Source organism: Thermobia domestica, chromosome 12 (genome assembly GCF_964235325.1).
Source record: "Thermobia domestica chromosome 12, izTheDome1.hap1.1, whole genome shotgun sequence".
Lineage (NCBI taxonomy): Eukaryota > Metazoa > Arthropoda > Insecta > Zygentoma > Lepismatidae > Thermobia > Thermobia domestica.
This window is the reverse complement of record NC_137465.1, coordinates 71,122,530-71,141,627: the sequence shown is the minus strand read 5'-3', so window position 1 is coordinate 71,141,627 and position 19,098 is coordinate 71,122,530.

Below are 19,098 nucleotides of genomic sequence, written 5' to 3'. Positions count from 1 at the left end.
AGCTTTACTATTTTTATAGATTTACATACTGCAACATTTATAAATAAGTAGATATAATATAAAGTGCCTACTGTAAATTTTTGACTACCCAAAATTCGAGTTTAAGTAACTCAGGAAAGCAAATACTGACCATTTTCTGGAAATAAACATTGATATATTCATTCAGAAGAGAAAGCGAAATATAACTATTAAGGAATCTGATTTGTGTAGTTGTTCTTCCAATAAAATAATAAAGAAACATAAAAAGCGGCACTATTAGTGCTGCGTTCTAAAAGCAAAAAGTCATTTCATTTTAATTTAGAAAATAAAAAACATATTTCTTTCATATATATATATATATATATAACTCTATGGCCTATGGAACCCGGAGGTTCAGTGCCGCGTTCACAAAAGCTCTCCACTGACTTCTATCCTTAGCTAATTGCATCCAGTTTCTACTTTGTATTCCTATCTCTGCGAGATCCATCTTAATATTATCCTCCCATCTGCGCCTAGGTCTTCCTAATGGTCGTTTTCCTATGGGTCTACCAGTCAAGACTTTGAAAGCGTTTCTACTTTCTTCCATTCTAGCTACATGACCTGCCCACCTAAGCCTCCTAGACTTGACGACCCTAACAATGTTGGGTAAACCGTATAAACTATGTAGTTCCTCGTTATGAAGCTTCCGCCATTCCCCATTCTCGTTTCTCTTGGGTCCGAATATTCTTCTCAGGATCCTGTTCTCAAATACTTTCAGTCTATGTTCTTCCCTCAGAGTAAGCGACCATGTTTCGCAACCATACAGAACAACAGGCATGATTATCGTTTTATATATTTTAAGCTTCAAATTCCTCGACAGAATTCGCGATGACAAGAGATTTTGAACCGAGTAGTAACACGAATTCCCTGCTTTTAGTCGACATTTAATTTCTTCGTGAATATGATTTTCGTCTGTTACTATTGATCCTAAATATTTGAAAGTATCCACTTTATCAAAAGCAATATTTAATATTTTAACGCCTCCACAATTTGCCGTATTACGGTCCCGACGCACTTCCATGTATTTAATCTTCTCTGCATTTACTTCTAAACCCATGTTCCTGCAAGCGTTTAATAAGATCTCTGCATTCATTTCTACTGTTCTCCTAATATATATATATATATATATATATATATATATATATATATATATATATATATATATATATATATATATATATAACTTATTCTATCGAATCATCATTATTTCTAATACATTTTATACATAATAATGGCAGTTTTACAATACAAATATCTACTCTAAGATATTCATTATACAAAATTCCAATATTGCAATTATAATTTACGAGAGTAGGAATATGCAGCATATATCGCCTTCCACGTATACTACATGAATTAAACAGGGTTACCTTTTTTACCTGTCCCAGGTATGCTAAGGGGATTAAACTATGATTACAGTGATTTATGTATTTATTACGTTAAGTAATCAAGAGATTAACGTGAAATTAAGCCGAATTGTTTGTTAAAAGGCGACATTTCATCATATAGTATGATGTACATAGGATAACTACATTTTCAATTGAAGTAATGAGTTTGCAATTATCTTGGATTGATAACATGTGTTAGATGGTGCCGCTGGCGCCCTTACTGTCTGGTTATGCCGCTTACCTTGTATATCTTATCACGTATGTGTGACCTTTGCGCTGGCGCCATTACCGTCGCGAGTTTCCCTCGCGAGACCGCTTTGTATACCTTATCACGTATGTGTGACATTTTCGTCGGCGCCCTTACTGTTTGGTTATGCTGGACTTTGCTTTATACTTTTACCACCTATTTTGTATATTTTATCACGTATGTGTGACCTTTGCGTTGGAGCCATTATTGTTGCGAGATTTTTTGCCTGCCTGCTTTGTATATCCGCCGCCCGGCAGCCACGGACGTTAATGGTATTTTCCTTTATAGATAACGACACACTATGTATGTTTATTTAATGCTTTAACTTAAGTAAGAAGACAAAGTTTACTTACCTTTGATAACACCTCCGCTGCTGCCTATTTTTTAGTTGGGGTTGGTGGTTCATTGATGTTGACATTTTTTATGACGTAGAAGAACTTGTTGCGCGAACCGAAAGCAAACAAATATTGTGATACTGCCGTTGTATTTTTCGGTTTTAGGTATAATTATAACCTCGGTTGACATTTTTCATTCAGATTAATATTGAATTTAATAAAATAATAATTAATTAATTGGGTGAATATATAAATTTGATATTGTAATTTTATGAAAAACATAATTATTGTGCACTTATGTATTGAAGAATATTTTTAAAAAAGTACGAGAAACTATATATTATAGGAATGTGGATATTTTTATGGCGCTTATACGTACACTATCCGAAACTAACTATGTTTACAAGCTAACGTTGTATGTTGGTACTTTTATGTTGCCTTTTTCCGGAAACATGGCTTATTTGACACTGATTGCAGGTACAGCATTTGATTGTAGGATATTTGTTGCACCTTGCAAGTCAGAACCATGTTCTTTATAGACAACTCTTTTTGTTATTGTTAATACAGCTTGAATTGGAGTTTATTATTATTATTATTATTATTATTATTATTATTATTATTATTATTATTATTATTATTATTGTAAGTAAATAGAATTGGAACTTGGGCTCTTTGAATTACTACTTTGTTATGTCAGGATATATTTGCCTGGAAGAGAGTTAGTTTGTATGTTGCAGGAAATTATTATAAGCACATGATTGCGTTTTTAGTATATGAAATTGGATATAGAAATAACAGTACATAACATGTAGATCCGATTGTTTTTATTGCCCGCTCCTATTATTTAATTGTGAAATTACACGTTACAATTATTTGATATGCAATTATTATTTTGTTACTAATTGCGGAGACCATATGATTTTAGTTTACTTTTGGATTGTGATATTTAGATTTTAATGTTTAGTGTGTGTATCCTACTAGTTATGTAATCGGTAGCAACGAACAATTTGAAAAATGCGTAGAAGTCTTGTTTGCCAACATAATTTTGTGCTGTTTAGATTTTATATTATATATGCATAAGAATAGTCATTTCATATATAGGTTGAAACTGAAATTGTATTTTAGATATTTGGAGGGTGGATTTTAAGGATACCCATTTTTTTGTTTTGTTAGATACTTATTTTTATTTAGGGTGCTGCATTTTTTATTTACAATATTAATGCATAGACATTTAAGATATAAGACACGAATTTAATAATTTTATTACTAATTAATACAGCTTGTACTCAAAATAATGGTGAGATTATGGATTGTCAAGTCAGGCGTGAATTTTACTAATTAAACTATATTTATTACGTATGGCACTAATTTTACTAGAACCTACAATGGTTTTAAGCTGTTTTGCCTGCATGAAATTAGCATTACCGGTTTGATTTACATTGAATTTATTTGAATTATGCTTTGAAATTAGATTTTTTTCTTTATAACGGGAAACTTTATAGTTGAGTTTACTTAGAAAGCTTGTTACAGCGTTTGAATGGTATATACGTTTATTGCATGATGGTTATTGTTTTTGTAGGTGAAATGAATATTTGTTTACTGAATGAAGACATGATTACAGAAATATTTTATTTTTGATAGTCTTATGAGCAATTGAACTAAAAATTTTATGCTCCAGAGGTTACAATTGTACACTAAATAATTATAAGTTTATCGTCCTACGATTATGCGTGTTAAGGTAACTTGTATTAGAACACTTTGTGGTGACTTTCCCTTTTAAGATGAATGAAACGGTGGAATGAGAATGTAGGAGGAAACGGGAGAACCCGAGAAAATTCCATATGCACGATGTTTGTCCATTACAAACATACATGGTTCAGAATTGAACCAAGAGTATTGACGATACTAACTATGAAGTGTGTTCACTATAAGTAAGAATAGAAGGTATTCCATTGTTGGAAGCGATTTTAATGGGAAATTGTTGATAATTGTAGGGTAAAAGTTATTAAATTTATGTGATAGATAGTGTTGCAGAACTATTTATATATTATGTGGACTTAAGACTTACAATGGATACAGTACCGAGACTATTGATTTAGGCGAAGATCATAGTTGATGTCTTTTATAGGGAGTTTTTAGCTTAACCTTGCCGAGGAGTGTAATATTATACTTTGAAGTAAATATATTACGAATATTTAATTTTGTACTCACAACTGGGCTTGATTCACAAGCCTTTTGGTTAACACTTGGATGTGCTAGCTGATTATTTATTTTTATGTTGTACAGCAATATTTTAATGTATGTGCTTTATTTGACTTAATTTATATATATTTAAATTACTAATGGAATTATTATAGGTAAAAATTGTTTTTTTGTCTTGAAATTTTATGTTAAGTGTCTTGGTTGTTTACCGTAAAAATATTTTTATGGAGTATATGTGAATTTGATTATATCTAAGACTAGAATATATTGTTATTGACAGAGTATTTGACATAGGTTTAATTGAAGTTGGGAATCAGAGATTTACAAATTGACATGTGATGCATATATGGCACATTGATATTTAGTATAGTGTAGATATATTTAAATTTACAATGCACGATAACATTAGAATTTGACACGAATTGCATTGTGGTATCCTACAGAACCACCATATGAAGATTTGGCTGATTGCACTTTGTATTTTGCTGAACCAGGTCCTTTAGGAGATTAGTTTTTGTATAGAGATACAGATTAACTATGCGCTATTACTGTATGATGGTGAAAAATGATTGATACTTTATTGTTTGGATATTAGATATAAGGCTTAATGGTTTTTAGAAAAGAATTTACGGAAACTTGTGTGCATTAAGATTTTGGAATTTTAGATTGCAAGATAGAACTTTGTTTGATGATATTTGGTTTATTTATGGATGTTGATTTAAATTTGTTGAATTATAATTACAATATTCAAACTTGAAACCTGTTTAATGTATTATATTTATGTAACATTACCAGAAATAACTACAAATTAGTTTGTTATATCACATTAGGCCATATTAGAAACTATTTATCAGAATTGGTAACTATATTTGAAATAAGATTGAAGACAAAAAGAACTATGCTTGAATTTAGCGATGAATAATATTTACTTATCATACTGATTAGAACTTTAATTATGTATCCACTGATTTACTACTTTATTGTTTATATATTGCATGCATTTTAGGATGAATTAGTTTTCTACGACTATTTGTAGATATTGCAGTAGGATTAGAATTTATTTTATATTGAAATATGACACAATATTAAGTATGAACTATTGATAACTAATACTAACTACGGTTTACTAGGAACATAAGTTTAAACTATACTTTGTAGGTTTGAAATTACTAGTCTTTTAAGAAGTAGATGGTTACTATGTTTTAAGAGCAAGGACAATTGATTTGTACAATAGTGACAGCTATTATACTGGATTGGAGATACTCTATTTATATAACTTTAATTTATTAGTATTGCAATTAGCAGATAGAAGTACATTATTTATAAATATTGATGATACCGACTTTTTTAATTATCTATATAAATGGTATGTTTATTAATGTCATTTAGATTTACTTAAAGGGAATTAACTAAAGTAACAGTTTTAACTATGACCAATATTAAGATCCATTGGAGAATGTTTTTGAGTTGATATCAGTGAAAATGTACGGTAGAGATTTATTATATTCTTGGAATTATACTTTTTACTAAGAAATGCTTTGATTATGAATTATTATGATTTTGAGAGATATATTGATATGTATTGCTTTAATAAGAAGAATTAATTGATTCCTGGAATATTGTTATTTATTTTATTATTTATATACAAAGCACCACAGCTAGTGACAAGTATTATCCTCTTGAAGTACTAAACACATAATTGACAGATTGCCACATAGTACTTTATAACATAAATGCATTGCAATTACATGTAATGCTAACTGAAGAGTGTACTGTTGACATTTAATTAATAGATACCCAGGTCACCACAAATAGTGACAACTATTGTTTTGTTTAAAGCCATTTAAATATAATTGACAGATGGGTATGTTTTGCTTTTTTAATAAGATATATTTGGTTTACATTTATGGAGACACTTTTGTTTTCGGCATTAGTCACTTATTTAGATATGAGGCAGCGCAACTAGCGACAGCTATTATTTTATTTGAAGTATTAAATACATGAATGTTAGCGTGATTTGCTCTTTTGTCATAAGATGTATTTGTTTTACATTAAAGTTGGATATTTTGATTATTACAATACTGAAATCTATATATGTTAGATAGAAGGGAATACAACTAGCGACATCTATTAACTTATTTGAATTATTAGAATGTGTGAATGCCAGTTTGATTTGTTTTCTTTTCATTATAAGATATAACAGGTTTACATTTAAGGATTGATTAGTATAATACCAAGATTATTCATGTTAGATAGGAGGTAGCACAACTAGTGACATTTGTTGACTTATTTGAATTATTAATTGCATGAATGTCAGATTGAATTGTTTTACTTCAAATATTCATTTATTAAACCATAAATATTTTTAAAATACCTGTACAGTAACAAGGTATATTGACGTTAAATGCCTGTACAGTAACAAGGTATATTGATGTTAAATACGACTCAGTATACGTCATTACCATGTACTACATTGTATTTAAATTATTAGATTTGAATGACAGACTAGGACGTTTTGCTGTTATACTAAAAGACTAATTATTTTGAATATTTATTCATTCAATCAATAAATACTAATGGATAGGCATTATATTTTCTTTTACATAACTTTATATTTTATTTATTTTGCTGCTTATATTAACTTGTTATTGTAAACATTTTCTTTGTTAAAGAAATTTGATAAGATAAATATAATTGTATAAACACAGGTAAATTGAAATTATATATTTATCGCCTATATATTGAATAAATACTGGTTTGATTTACGAGTTGATGATGAAAGTTGAACAAACACACTGTGAGTTTTATATTTGTATATCAGTAAGCATAACATTAAGGATAACTTTCTATGAATATAGACTAATTCTTGTACTGAAGAACACTGTATTCTTATTGAACAGAAATTTTTTAAATACATGAAGTTTAAAGAATCATAAGGAATATTTACAAGTAATTGGTAAAAAACTAAAACGATGAGACCTGACTTTATGATGTGGAGATATATCAGGAGAATATGATGGATAAGAAAATAGCAATTTTTACTTATGAAGACTATGCATTTTTGTTTAATACTGACATTAAGTATTTTTTATTTCAGATTGTTTATAGACACAAACTATACACTATTTTCACTACTGATGAATTACATGATAATTTAATTGTATTATAGATTATGACATTTTTAGTATTAAGTGCTTTGAAGGTTTGAAATCCTCCCAAAACAATGTTTGTGAATAGATGAATGTTATGTCAATTTATAAATGTTTTAATAAACGTATTAATCAGGGATCAACACATTGTAGGATTTGTTCATAATTTCAACACATACGAAGAATAATTTAGTTATCAGTAACTATAAGCGCTTGATCATCTTAGGTGACAGTTTTGAAACTATATTGACTTTAACAATTGCATATTATTGTTTTCATTATAATGATTCCTTTACTTTTTGCAAGATATGTTTATGTTACGTTTGTTGAGCCTATCTTTTCAGTATAGTGACAAATGTTTCAGCTGTATTATGATATTTGAATAAAAATGATACCAACCAATTTGTTTTATTATTAGAGGTTTATTTTGCGGAAGAGTAGGAAGGATATGAGGCTGTAATGAAGGAGAAGTTGGATTGATTGTGTTGGCTGGATGTTTATATGAATATGTGGGACTTGTGGTGTGAAGATGTCTTGAAGGAAATCAGCAAAAGCATCAGTTTTGGAGGAGTCTGTCTATATAGGTAAGACATTATTTAAAATGAAATTTTTGAGTTTTACGTCACACGGTTATGTCGGTTAGGCTAAAGGAGACAGTGATGATGAGTAATGAATGAAATGCTGGAATGAAGAAAGTGGGAGGAAACGGGGAATCCCGAGAACGCACACGGTGTTTGTCCACCACAAAGTTCACTTGGCGGGGAAGACATCATTTAATAGTGGATACGGTGTTTTACTATGTTTCCGCAAAGAGCATTGAAATGTTTTCCACTATTACAGATTTTTAACCCGACACGGTAGCTTGTAACCACAGATGTAATTTTTTGACCATTTTCTGAAGTTGTCGGTGATGAAGAGTGATTTTGGATTTTTTTGTACATTGATAGTCACGATAAAACTGTCGAGAGCGAGTGATAAATATGAGATATTTTGGTGGCAATGTTGGTCGATAAGGCGTTGATGTACTTATTGGTATGTAAAGTGAATTAGCTTCTTGGATTGAAGGTGTGATGGTATGAATGTCATGATACAGTTTGTCCTTTGATGTACGAGGTTGCAATGGCTCTACTGCTGCCGATAGATATGTTTTGTATTGTTCACAGTTGAATTTGTCAAAACGGGTGCTAGTTTTCGAAATTTTGTAGATTGAGTCGTATGATGAGTACTAAGTTGTAATTTGATTGGAAGAGGCTCACTTTCTAATGGATCGAGAACATTAATTTGGATTTGTGAAACGTGATTAGCAGAAGTAATGACAATAGCTGGTATACTTTGTGATACAGCCCTAGTGGGTTTGGAAGATTATGAATGATGCCAGGTATGTAAGTTATGACAAAGATTTGAAAGGTAGATTTGTCTATTTTTGATCTGCTGTGCATGTTGAATTCAACCATAATTATGATTTTTTTTTATAATTATTGGAAATGTGTTGCACGATTACAGTAGGTATTGTTTTTACAGGTTTGATATAAATTGTAGCAACGATTATAATTATATTACGGAAGTATAAGGTAATGATGAGATATTTAGGAAGATTTGGCAGTCTACAAAAGTGTCGGCATGATGGAATACGTGGAGAAAATTCCACAACTGTTTATCTATTTGTGCGTCTCCTAGGAAGGTGTTAGCCTGTAGAATTAATGTATATCCAGAAAAATGACAAATGATGGAGGGAGTGAGAAAGGTTTCGGTAAGGATATACATTACAGCTTTTTCTTTCACTAACAGCGCTTCGAATAAAGCTTTATTTTGATGAATGGATCCAATATTGAGAAATATAAAGACTATATCCACGATCAATAGGTTAGACAGTAGTTTCCAAAGGTACTGTATGAAAATATATATTTTGACCAGAATAAGTAGTATGAAATGTAACATGAAATATTTCTTTTGCTGCGTGGGTGATTTGTTTTAAGACATGTGAACGATGAATTGATTGAATATTTTGAAGAGTAAGCGTTAGAAAGGCAACAATATTGCGTACTGTTATAGAAGAGCCCAGTGATTGTAGAACGTTTGCAGAATAGTTGTATATACGTAGTGACACCACCTATTCAAGGTGAACTTTGGTATGGATGGATTTGCCTTTACACTTGTAACTATATGTCGGGTATTGTTCATGGCAAGTGTAACAATTTCGGGGTTGTAGATTGGGATATGAATGACTGGAGTGATTACTAGATCAATAGCTGCAGACAGAAGTATTTGTCAATATTGTGGTAGAGTGTTGATTATATGTATAGCATTTTTCGCATTGAAGTGTTAGGGGTGTTGGTGACCATGAAAATTTAACTCTGTTTTTGTTATAAATGTATGCCCCACTAGTTAGAAGAGAATCATTAGTGGTTTGAGAAGGTATTAGTACTTGAACAATGTACGTGTGACATGTAACATTTCTAATTCGTATAACCTTCAGGAGTGTGTGTCCTTCGTAGGTAAGTTCCCCTGATTTTCTTTATCGGTATAAGGATCAACACCACGATTCATCATGGAAAGGAGAGGAGGACGGCGAGGTGGTATTTGCTTGCCTTGAGATGCATTGTGGTTAGCAAATTTAACATTTTTGTCGAAGGTATCTATATGTACTTTGTTTTTATAGCGCTGATTATGTTTGCCTTTTCTGTTTTGAAAATAAAGCCGTTCCTAGTTTGACTATTTTTCTGAGTGACGCACGAGCAAGGTACTTGTACAGTTGTAGAGCAACTTCTTTCTCAGTCGAGAAACGTGAATCGAAACGGGTCAACAGAAACGAGTACATTGACTGAGATAAAGTTTGACGTAAAATTGGAGTCGCAGTAGAATTTGTTTCCATGTTCATACTGTTGTTTATTATATCTGGTGTAGCGAGTGCTTTTTTTTTGCAGCTGGTGAGAATTGCAAGCGGTTAGAATAAGTTTGCATGATTGAAGAGCGGGAAGCCACAGACATAACAGAACTTCTGGTACGACCAGATATGGTTTGTGACTGCACTTGCATTTCTTCCACTTTAGTGGAGCAGCCAGGAAGTTTACGCTAATTATTGCTACCTAGTAAGGTTACGTTTGATATTTTGATACATTTTGACAGTTTATACTTGGGAGTTGGCATCAAGAAAGATATGGTAGAGAATTTTTATTATCGATAGATGCACCATATTGTAATTAAAAATAAATGAAATATGGAGAGTTTAATTGACACGTTAATCTGTTTTAGGTTCTGATAAGAACTATTTGATTTATAATGTCACAGAACAATATTTCATTAGTATATTATTGTTATTCATATGCTATAGATACAGCATATCGTATCTAGTATTAATAATTATATTATTTGAAATATGACAAGCACACATGATAGTTGCTAATTTAACTTCTAAAATAAGGTATGGTTTATGAATTGTTGTGGATTAATGAAAAAAATGAAATGAAATCTTTGAGTTTTACGTCCCACGGTTATGCCGGTTAGGATAAAGGAGACGGTGCTGATGAGTAATGAATGAATGAGAAAAGGTGGAATGAAGAATGTGGGAGGAAACGGGATAACCCCGAGAAAATCTCCACACACGGTGATTGTCCACAACAAAGTTCTTGTGGATTTGATTACTACAGAACCGTTATGTATCATCATTAAATATTATAATATTCGAAATTTTTGTCTGCATGATTGTCAGACTGAAATGTCTAGTTTCACAAAAGTTACGTACATTACAATATTAAATTAAGAGTAATCAATATTATACAAATTTAAAAAAAAAACAAAAAAATGTAAAACCGAAAAAAGTGCAGAACTAAAACTAAAAATACAACTTGAAAAACAAAAAAAAAACAAAAAATAAAACGGAAAATGAAAAAGTGTAGATGTAAAATTAAAACTGCAACTTGAAAAACAAAAAAGGTAAAAGTGAAAATAAAAATGCAGAAACAAAATTAAATATTGAACTTTGAAAAAAAAATGTAGAATCGAAATAAAAAAAACTGGAAACAGTATTCAAAATGCAAGTCTTGCAATGAATTTGCAATTGCACACACATTACAAAACTTGCATTTTGAATACTGTTTCCAGTTTTTTTTATTTCGATTCTACATTTTTTTTTCAAAGTTCAATATTTAATTTTGTTTCTGCATTTTTATTTTCACTTTTACCTTTTTTGTTTTTCAAGTTGCAGTTTTAATTTTACATCTACACTTTTTCATTTTCCGTTTTATTTTTTGTTTTTTTTTTGTTTTTCAAGTTGTATTTTTAGTTTTAGTTCTGCACTTTTTTCGGTTTTACATTTTTTTGTTTTTTTTTAAATTTGTATAATATTGATTACTCTTAATTTAATATTGTAATGTACGTAACTTTTGTGAAACTAGACATTTCAGTCTGACAATCATGCAGACAAAAATTTCGAATATTATAATATTTAATGATGATACATAACGGTTCTGTAGTAATCAAATCCACAAGAACTTTGTTGTGGACAATCACCGTGTGTGGAGATTTTCTCGGGGTTATCCCGTTTCCTCCCACATTCTTCATTCCACCTTTTCTCATTCATTCATTACTCATCAGCACCGTCTCCTTTATCCTAACCGGCATAACCGTGGGACGTAAAACTCAAAGATTTCATTTCATTTTTTTCATTAATCCACAACAATTCATAAACCATACCTTATTTTAGAAGTTAAATTAGCAACTATCATGTGTGCTTGTCATATTTCAAATAATATAATTATTAATACTAGATACGATATGCTGTATCTATAGCATATGAATAACAATAATATACTAATGAAATATTGTTCTGTGACATTATAAATCAAATAGTTCTTATCAGAACCTAAAACAGATTAACGTGTCAATTAAACTCTCCATATTTCATTTATTTTTAATTACAATATGGTGCATCTATCGATAATAAAAATTCTCTACCATATCTTTCTTGATGCCAACTCCCAAGTATAAACTGTCAAAATGTATCAAAATATCAAACGTAACCTTACTAGGTAGCAATAATTAGCGTAAACTTCCTGGCTGCTCCACTAAAGTGGAAGAAATGCAAGTGCAGTCACAAACCATATCTGGTCGTACCAGAAGTTCTGTTATGTCTGTGGCTTCCCGCTCTTCAATCATGCAAACTTATTCTAACCGCTTGCAATTCTCACCAGCTGCAAAAAAAAGCACTCGCTACACCAGATATAATAAACAACAGTATGAACATGGAAACAAATTCTACTGCGACTCCAATTTTACGTCAAACTTTATCTCAGTCAATGTACTCGTTTCTGTTGACCCGTTTCGATTCACTTTCTCGACTGAGAAAGAAGTTGCTCTACAACTGTACAAGTACCTTGCTCGTGCGTCACTCAGAAAAATAGTCAAACTAGGAACGGCTTTATTTTCAAAACAGAAAAGGCAAACATAATCAGCGCTATAAAAACAAAGTACATATAGATACCTTCGACAAAAATGTTAAATTTGCTAACCACAATGCATCTCAAGGCAAGCAAATACCACCTCGCCGTCCTCCTCTCCTTTCCATGATGAATCGTGGTGTTGATCCTTATACCGATAAAGAAAATCAGGGGAACTTACCTACGAAGGACACACACTCCTGAAGGTTATACGAATTAGAAATGTTACATGTCACACGTACATTGTTCAAGTACTAATACCTTCTCAAACCACTAATGATTCTCTTCTAACTAGTGGGGCATACATTTATAACAAAAACAGAGTTAAATTTTCATGGTCACCAACACCCCTAACACTTCAATGCGAAAAATGCTATACATATAATCAACACTCTACCACAATATTGACAAATACTTCTGTCTGCAGCTATTGATCTAGTAATCACTCCAGTCATTCATATCCCAATCTACAACCCCGAAATTGTTACACTTGCCATGAACAATACCCGACATATAGTTACAAGTGTAAAGGCAAATCCATCCATACCAAAGTTCACCTTGAATAGGTGGTGTCACTACGTATATACAACTATTCTGCAAACGTTCTACAATCACTGGGCTCTTCTATAACAGTACGCAATATTGTTGCCTTTCTAACGCTTACTCTTCAAAATATTCAATCAATTCATCGTTCACATGTCTTAAAACAAATCACCCACGCAGCAAAAGAAATATTTCATGTTACATTTCATACTACTTATTCTGGTCAAAATATATATTTTCATACAGTACCTTTGGAAACTACTGTCTAACCTATTGATCGTGGATATAGTCTTTATATTTCTCAATATTGGATCCATTCATCAAAATAAAGCTTTATTCGAAGCGCTGTTAGTGAAAGAAAAAGCTGTAATGTATATCCTTACGGAAACCTTTCTCACTCCCTCCATCATTTGTCATTTTTCTGGATATACATTAATTCTACAGGCTAACACCTTCCTAGGAGACGCACAAATAGATAAACAGTTGTGGAATTTTCTCCACGTATTCCATCATGCCGACACTTTTGTAGACTGCCAAATCTTCCTAAATATCTCATCATTACCTTATACTTCCGTAATATAATTATAATCGTTGCTACAATTTATATCAAACCTGTAAAAACAATACCTACTGTAATCGTGCAACACATTTCCAATAATTATAAAAAAAATCATAATTATGGTTGAATTCAACATGCACAGCAGATCAAAAATAGACAAATCTACCTTTCAAATCTTTGTCATAACTTACATACCTGGCATCATTCATAATCTTCCAAACCCACTAGGGCTGTATCACAAAGTATACCAGCTATTGTCATTACTTCTGCTAATCACGTTTCACAAATCCAAATTAATGTTCTCGATCCATTAGAAAGTGAGCCTCTTCCAATCAAATTACAACTTAGTACTCATCATACGACTCAATCTACAAAATTTCGAAAAACTAGCACCCGTTTTGACAAATTCAACTGTGAACAATACAAAACATATCTATCGGCAGCAGTAGAGCCATTGCAACCTCGTACATCAAAGGACAAACTGTATCATGACATTCATACCATCACACCTTCAATCCAAGAAGCTAATTCACTTTACATACCAATAAGTACATCAACGCCTTATCGACCAACATTGCCACCAAAATATCTCATATTTATCACTCGCTCTCGACAGTTTTATCGTGACTATCAATGTACAAAAAAATCCAAAATCACTCTTCATCACCGACAACTTCAGAAAATGGTCAAAAAATTACATCTGTGGTTACAAGCTACCGTGTCGGGTTAAAAATCTGTAATAGTGGAAAACATTTCAATGCTCTTTGCGGAAACATAGTAAAACACCGTATCCACTATTAAATGATGTCTTCCCCGCCAAGTGAACTTTGTGGTGGACAAACACCGTGTGCGTTCTCGGGATTCCCCGTTTCCTCCCACTTTCTTCATTCCAGCATTTCATTCATTACTCATCATCACTGTCTCCTTTAGCCTAACCGACATAACCGTGTGACGTAAAACTCAAAAATTTCATTTTAAATAATGTCTTACCTATATAGACAGACTCCTCCAAAACTGATGCTTTTGCTGATTTCCTTCAAGACATCTTCACACCACAAGTCCCACATATTCATATAAACATCCAGCCAACACAATCAATCCAACTTCTCCTTCATTACAGCCTCATATCCTTCCTACTCTTCCGCAAAATAAACCTCTAATAATAAAACAAATTGGTTGGTATCATTTTTATTCAAATATCATAATACAGCTGAAACATTTGTCACTATACTGAAAAGATAGGCTCAACAAACGTAACATAAACATATCTTGCAAAAAGTAAAGGAATCATTATAATGAAAACAATAATATGCAATTGTTAAAGTCAATATAGTTTCAAAACTGTCACCTAAGATGATCAAGCGCTTATAGTTACTGATAACTAAATTATTCTTCGTATGTGTTGAAATTATGAACAAATCCTACAATGTGTTGATCCCTGATTAATACGTTTATTAAAACATTTATAAATTGACATAACATTCATCTATTCACAAACATTGTTTTGGGAGGATTTCAAACCTTCAAAGCACTTAATACTAAAAATGTCATAATCTATAATACAATTAAATTATCATGTAATTCATCAGTAGTGAAAATAGTGTATAGTTTGTGTCTATAAACAATCTGAAATAAAAAATACTTAATGTCAGTATTAAACAAAAATGCATAGTCTTCATAAGTAAAAATTGCTATTTTCTTATCCATCATATTCTCCTGATATATCTCCACATCATAAAGTCAGGTCTCATCGTTTTAGTTTTTTACCAATTACTTGTAAATATTCCTTATGATTCTTTAAACTTCATGTATTTAAAAAATTTCTGTTCAATAAGAATACAGTGTTCTTCAGTACAAGAATTAGTCTATATTCATAGAAAGTTATCCTTAATGTTATGCTTACTGATATACAAATATAAAACTCACAGTGTGTTTGTTCAACTTTCATCATCAACTCGTAAATCAAACCAGTATTTATTCAATATATAGGCGATAAATATATAATTTCAATTTACCTGTGTTTATACAATTATATTTATCTTATCAAATTTCTTTAACAAAGAAAATGTTTACAATAACAAGTTAATATAAGCAGCAAAATAAATAAAATATAAAGTTATGTAAAAGAAAATATAATGCCTATCCATTAGTATTTATTGATTGAATGAATAAATATTCAAAATAATTAGTCTTTTAGTATAACAGCAAAACGTCCTAGTCTGTCATTCAAATCTAATAATTTAAATACAATGTAGTACATGGTAATGACGTATACTGAGTCGTATTTAACATCAATATACCTTGTTACTGTACAGGCATTTAACGTCAATATACCTTGTTACTGTACAGGTATTTTAAAAATATTTATGGTTTAATAAATGAATATTTGAAGTAAAACAATTCAATCTGACATTCATGCAATTAATAATTCAAATAAGTCAACAAATGTCACTAGTTGTGCTACCTCCTATCTAACATGAATAATCTTGGTATTATACTAATCAATCCTTAAATGTAAACCTGTTATATCTTATAATGAAAAGAAAACAAATCAAACTGGCATTCACACATTCTAATAATTCAAATAAGTTAATAGATGTCGCTAGTTGTATTCCCTTCTATCTAACATATATAGATTTCAGTATTGTAATAATCAAAATATCCAACTTTAATGTAAAACAAATACATCTTATGACAAAAGAGCAAATCACGCTAACATTCATGTATTTAATACTTCAAATAAAATAATAGCTGTCGCTAGTTGCGCTGCCTCATATCTAAATAAGTGACTAATGCCGAAAACAAAAGTGTCTCCATAAATGTAAACCAAATATATCTTATTAAAAAAGCAAAACATACCCATCTGTCAATTATATTTAAATGGCTTTAAACAAAACAATAGTTGTCACTATTTGTGGTGACCTGGGTATCTATTAATTAAATGTCAACAGTACACTCTTCAGTTAGCATTACATGTAATTGCAATGCATTTATGTTATAAAGTACTATGTGGCAATCTGTCAATTATGTGTTTAGTACTTCAAGAGGATAATACTTGTCACTAGCTGTGGTGCTTTGTATATAAATAATAAAATAAATAACAATATTCCAGGAATCAATTAATTCTTCTTATTAAAGCAATACATATCAATATATCTCTCAAAATCATAATAATTCATAATCAAAGCATTTCTTAGTAAAAAGTATAATTCCAAGAATATAATAAATCTCTACCGTACATTTTCACTGATATCAACTCAAAAACATTCTCCAATGGATCTTAATATTGGTCATAGTTAAAACTGTTACTTTAGTTAATTCCCTTTAAGTAAATCTAAATGACATTAATAAACATACCATTTATATAGATAATTAAAAAAGTCGGTATCATCAATATTTATAAATAATGTACTTCTATCTGCTAATTGCAATACTAATAAATTAAAGTTATATAAATAGAGTATCTCCAATCCAGTATAATAGCTGTCACTATTGTACAAATCAATTGTCCTTGCTCTTAAAACATAGTAACCATCTACTTCTTAAAAGACTAGTAATTTCAAACCTACGAAGTATAGTTTAAACTTATGTTCCTAGTAAACCGTAGTTAGTATTAGTTATCAATAGTTCATACTTAATATTGTGTCATATTTCAATATAAAATAAATTCTAATCCTACTGCAATATCTACAAATAGTCGTAGAAAACTAATTCATCCTAAAATGCATGCAATATATAAACAATAAAGTAGTAAATCAGTGGATACATAATTAAAGTTCTAATCAGTATGATAAGTAAATATTATTCATCGCTAAATTCAAGCATAGTTCTTTTTGTCTTCAATCTTATTTCAAATATAGTTACCAATTCTGATAAATAGTTTCTAATATGGCCTAATGTGATATAACAAACTAATTTGTAGTTATTTCTGGTAATGTTACATAAATATAATACATTAAACAGGTTTCAAGTTTGAATATTGTAATTATAATTCAACAAATTTAAATCAACATCCATAAATAAACCAAATATCATCAAACAAAGTTCTATCTTGCAATCTAAAATTCCAAAATCTTAATGCACACAAGTTTCCGTAAATTCTTTTCTAAAAACCATTAAGCCTTATATCTAATATCCAAACAATAAAGTATCAATCATTTTTCACCATCATACAGTAATAGCGCATAGTTAATCTGTATCTCTATACAAAAACTAATCTCCTAAAGGACCTGGTTCAGCAAAATACAAAGTGCAATCAGCCAAATCTTCATATGGTGGTTCTGTAGGATACCACAATGCAATTCGTGTCAAATTCTAATGTTATCGTGCATTGTAAATTTAAATATATCTACACTATACTAAATATCAATGTGCCATATATGCATCACATGTCAATTTGTAAATCTCTGATTCCCAACTTCAATTAAACCTATGTCAAATACTCTGTCAATAACAATATATTCTAGTCTTAGATATAATCAAATTCACATATACTCCATAAAAATATTTTTACGGTAAACAACCAAGACACTTAACATAAAATTTCAAGACAAAAAAACAATTTTTACCTATAATAATTCCATTAGTAATTTAAATATATATAAATTAAGTCAAATAAAGCACATACATTAAAATATTGCTGTACAACATAAAAATAAATAATCAGCTAGCACATCCAAGTGTTAACCAAAAGGCTTGTGAATCAAGCCCAGTTGTGAGTACAAAATTAAATATTCGTAATATATTTACTTCAAAGTATAATATTACACTCCTCGGCAAGGTTAAGCTAAAAACTCCCTATAAAAGACATCAACTATGATCTTCGCCTAAATCAATAGTCTCGGTACTGTATCCATTGTAAGTCTTAAGTCCACATAATATATAAATAGTTCTGCAACACTATCTATCACATAAATTTAATAACTTTTACCCTACAATTATCAACAATTTCCCATTAAAATCGCTTCCAACAATGGAATACCTTCTATTCTTACTTATAGTGAACACACTTCATAGTTAGTATCGTCAATACTCTTGGTTCAATTCTGAACCATGTATGTTTGTAATGGACAAACATCGTGCATATGGAATTTTCTCGGGTTCTCCCGTTTCCTCCTACATTCTCATTCCACCGTTTCATTCATCTTAAAAGGGAAAGTCACCACAAAGTGTTCTAATACAAGTTACCTTAACACGCATAATCGTAGGACGATAAACTTATA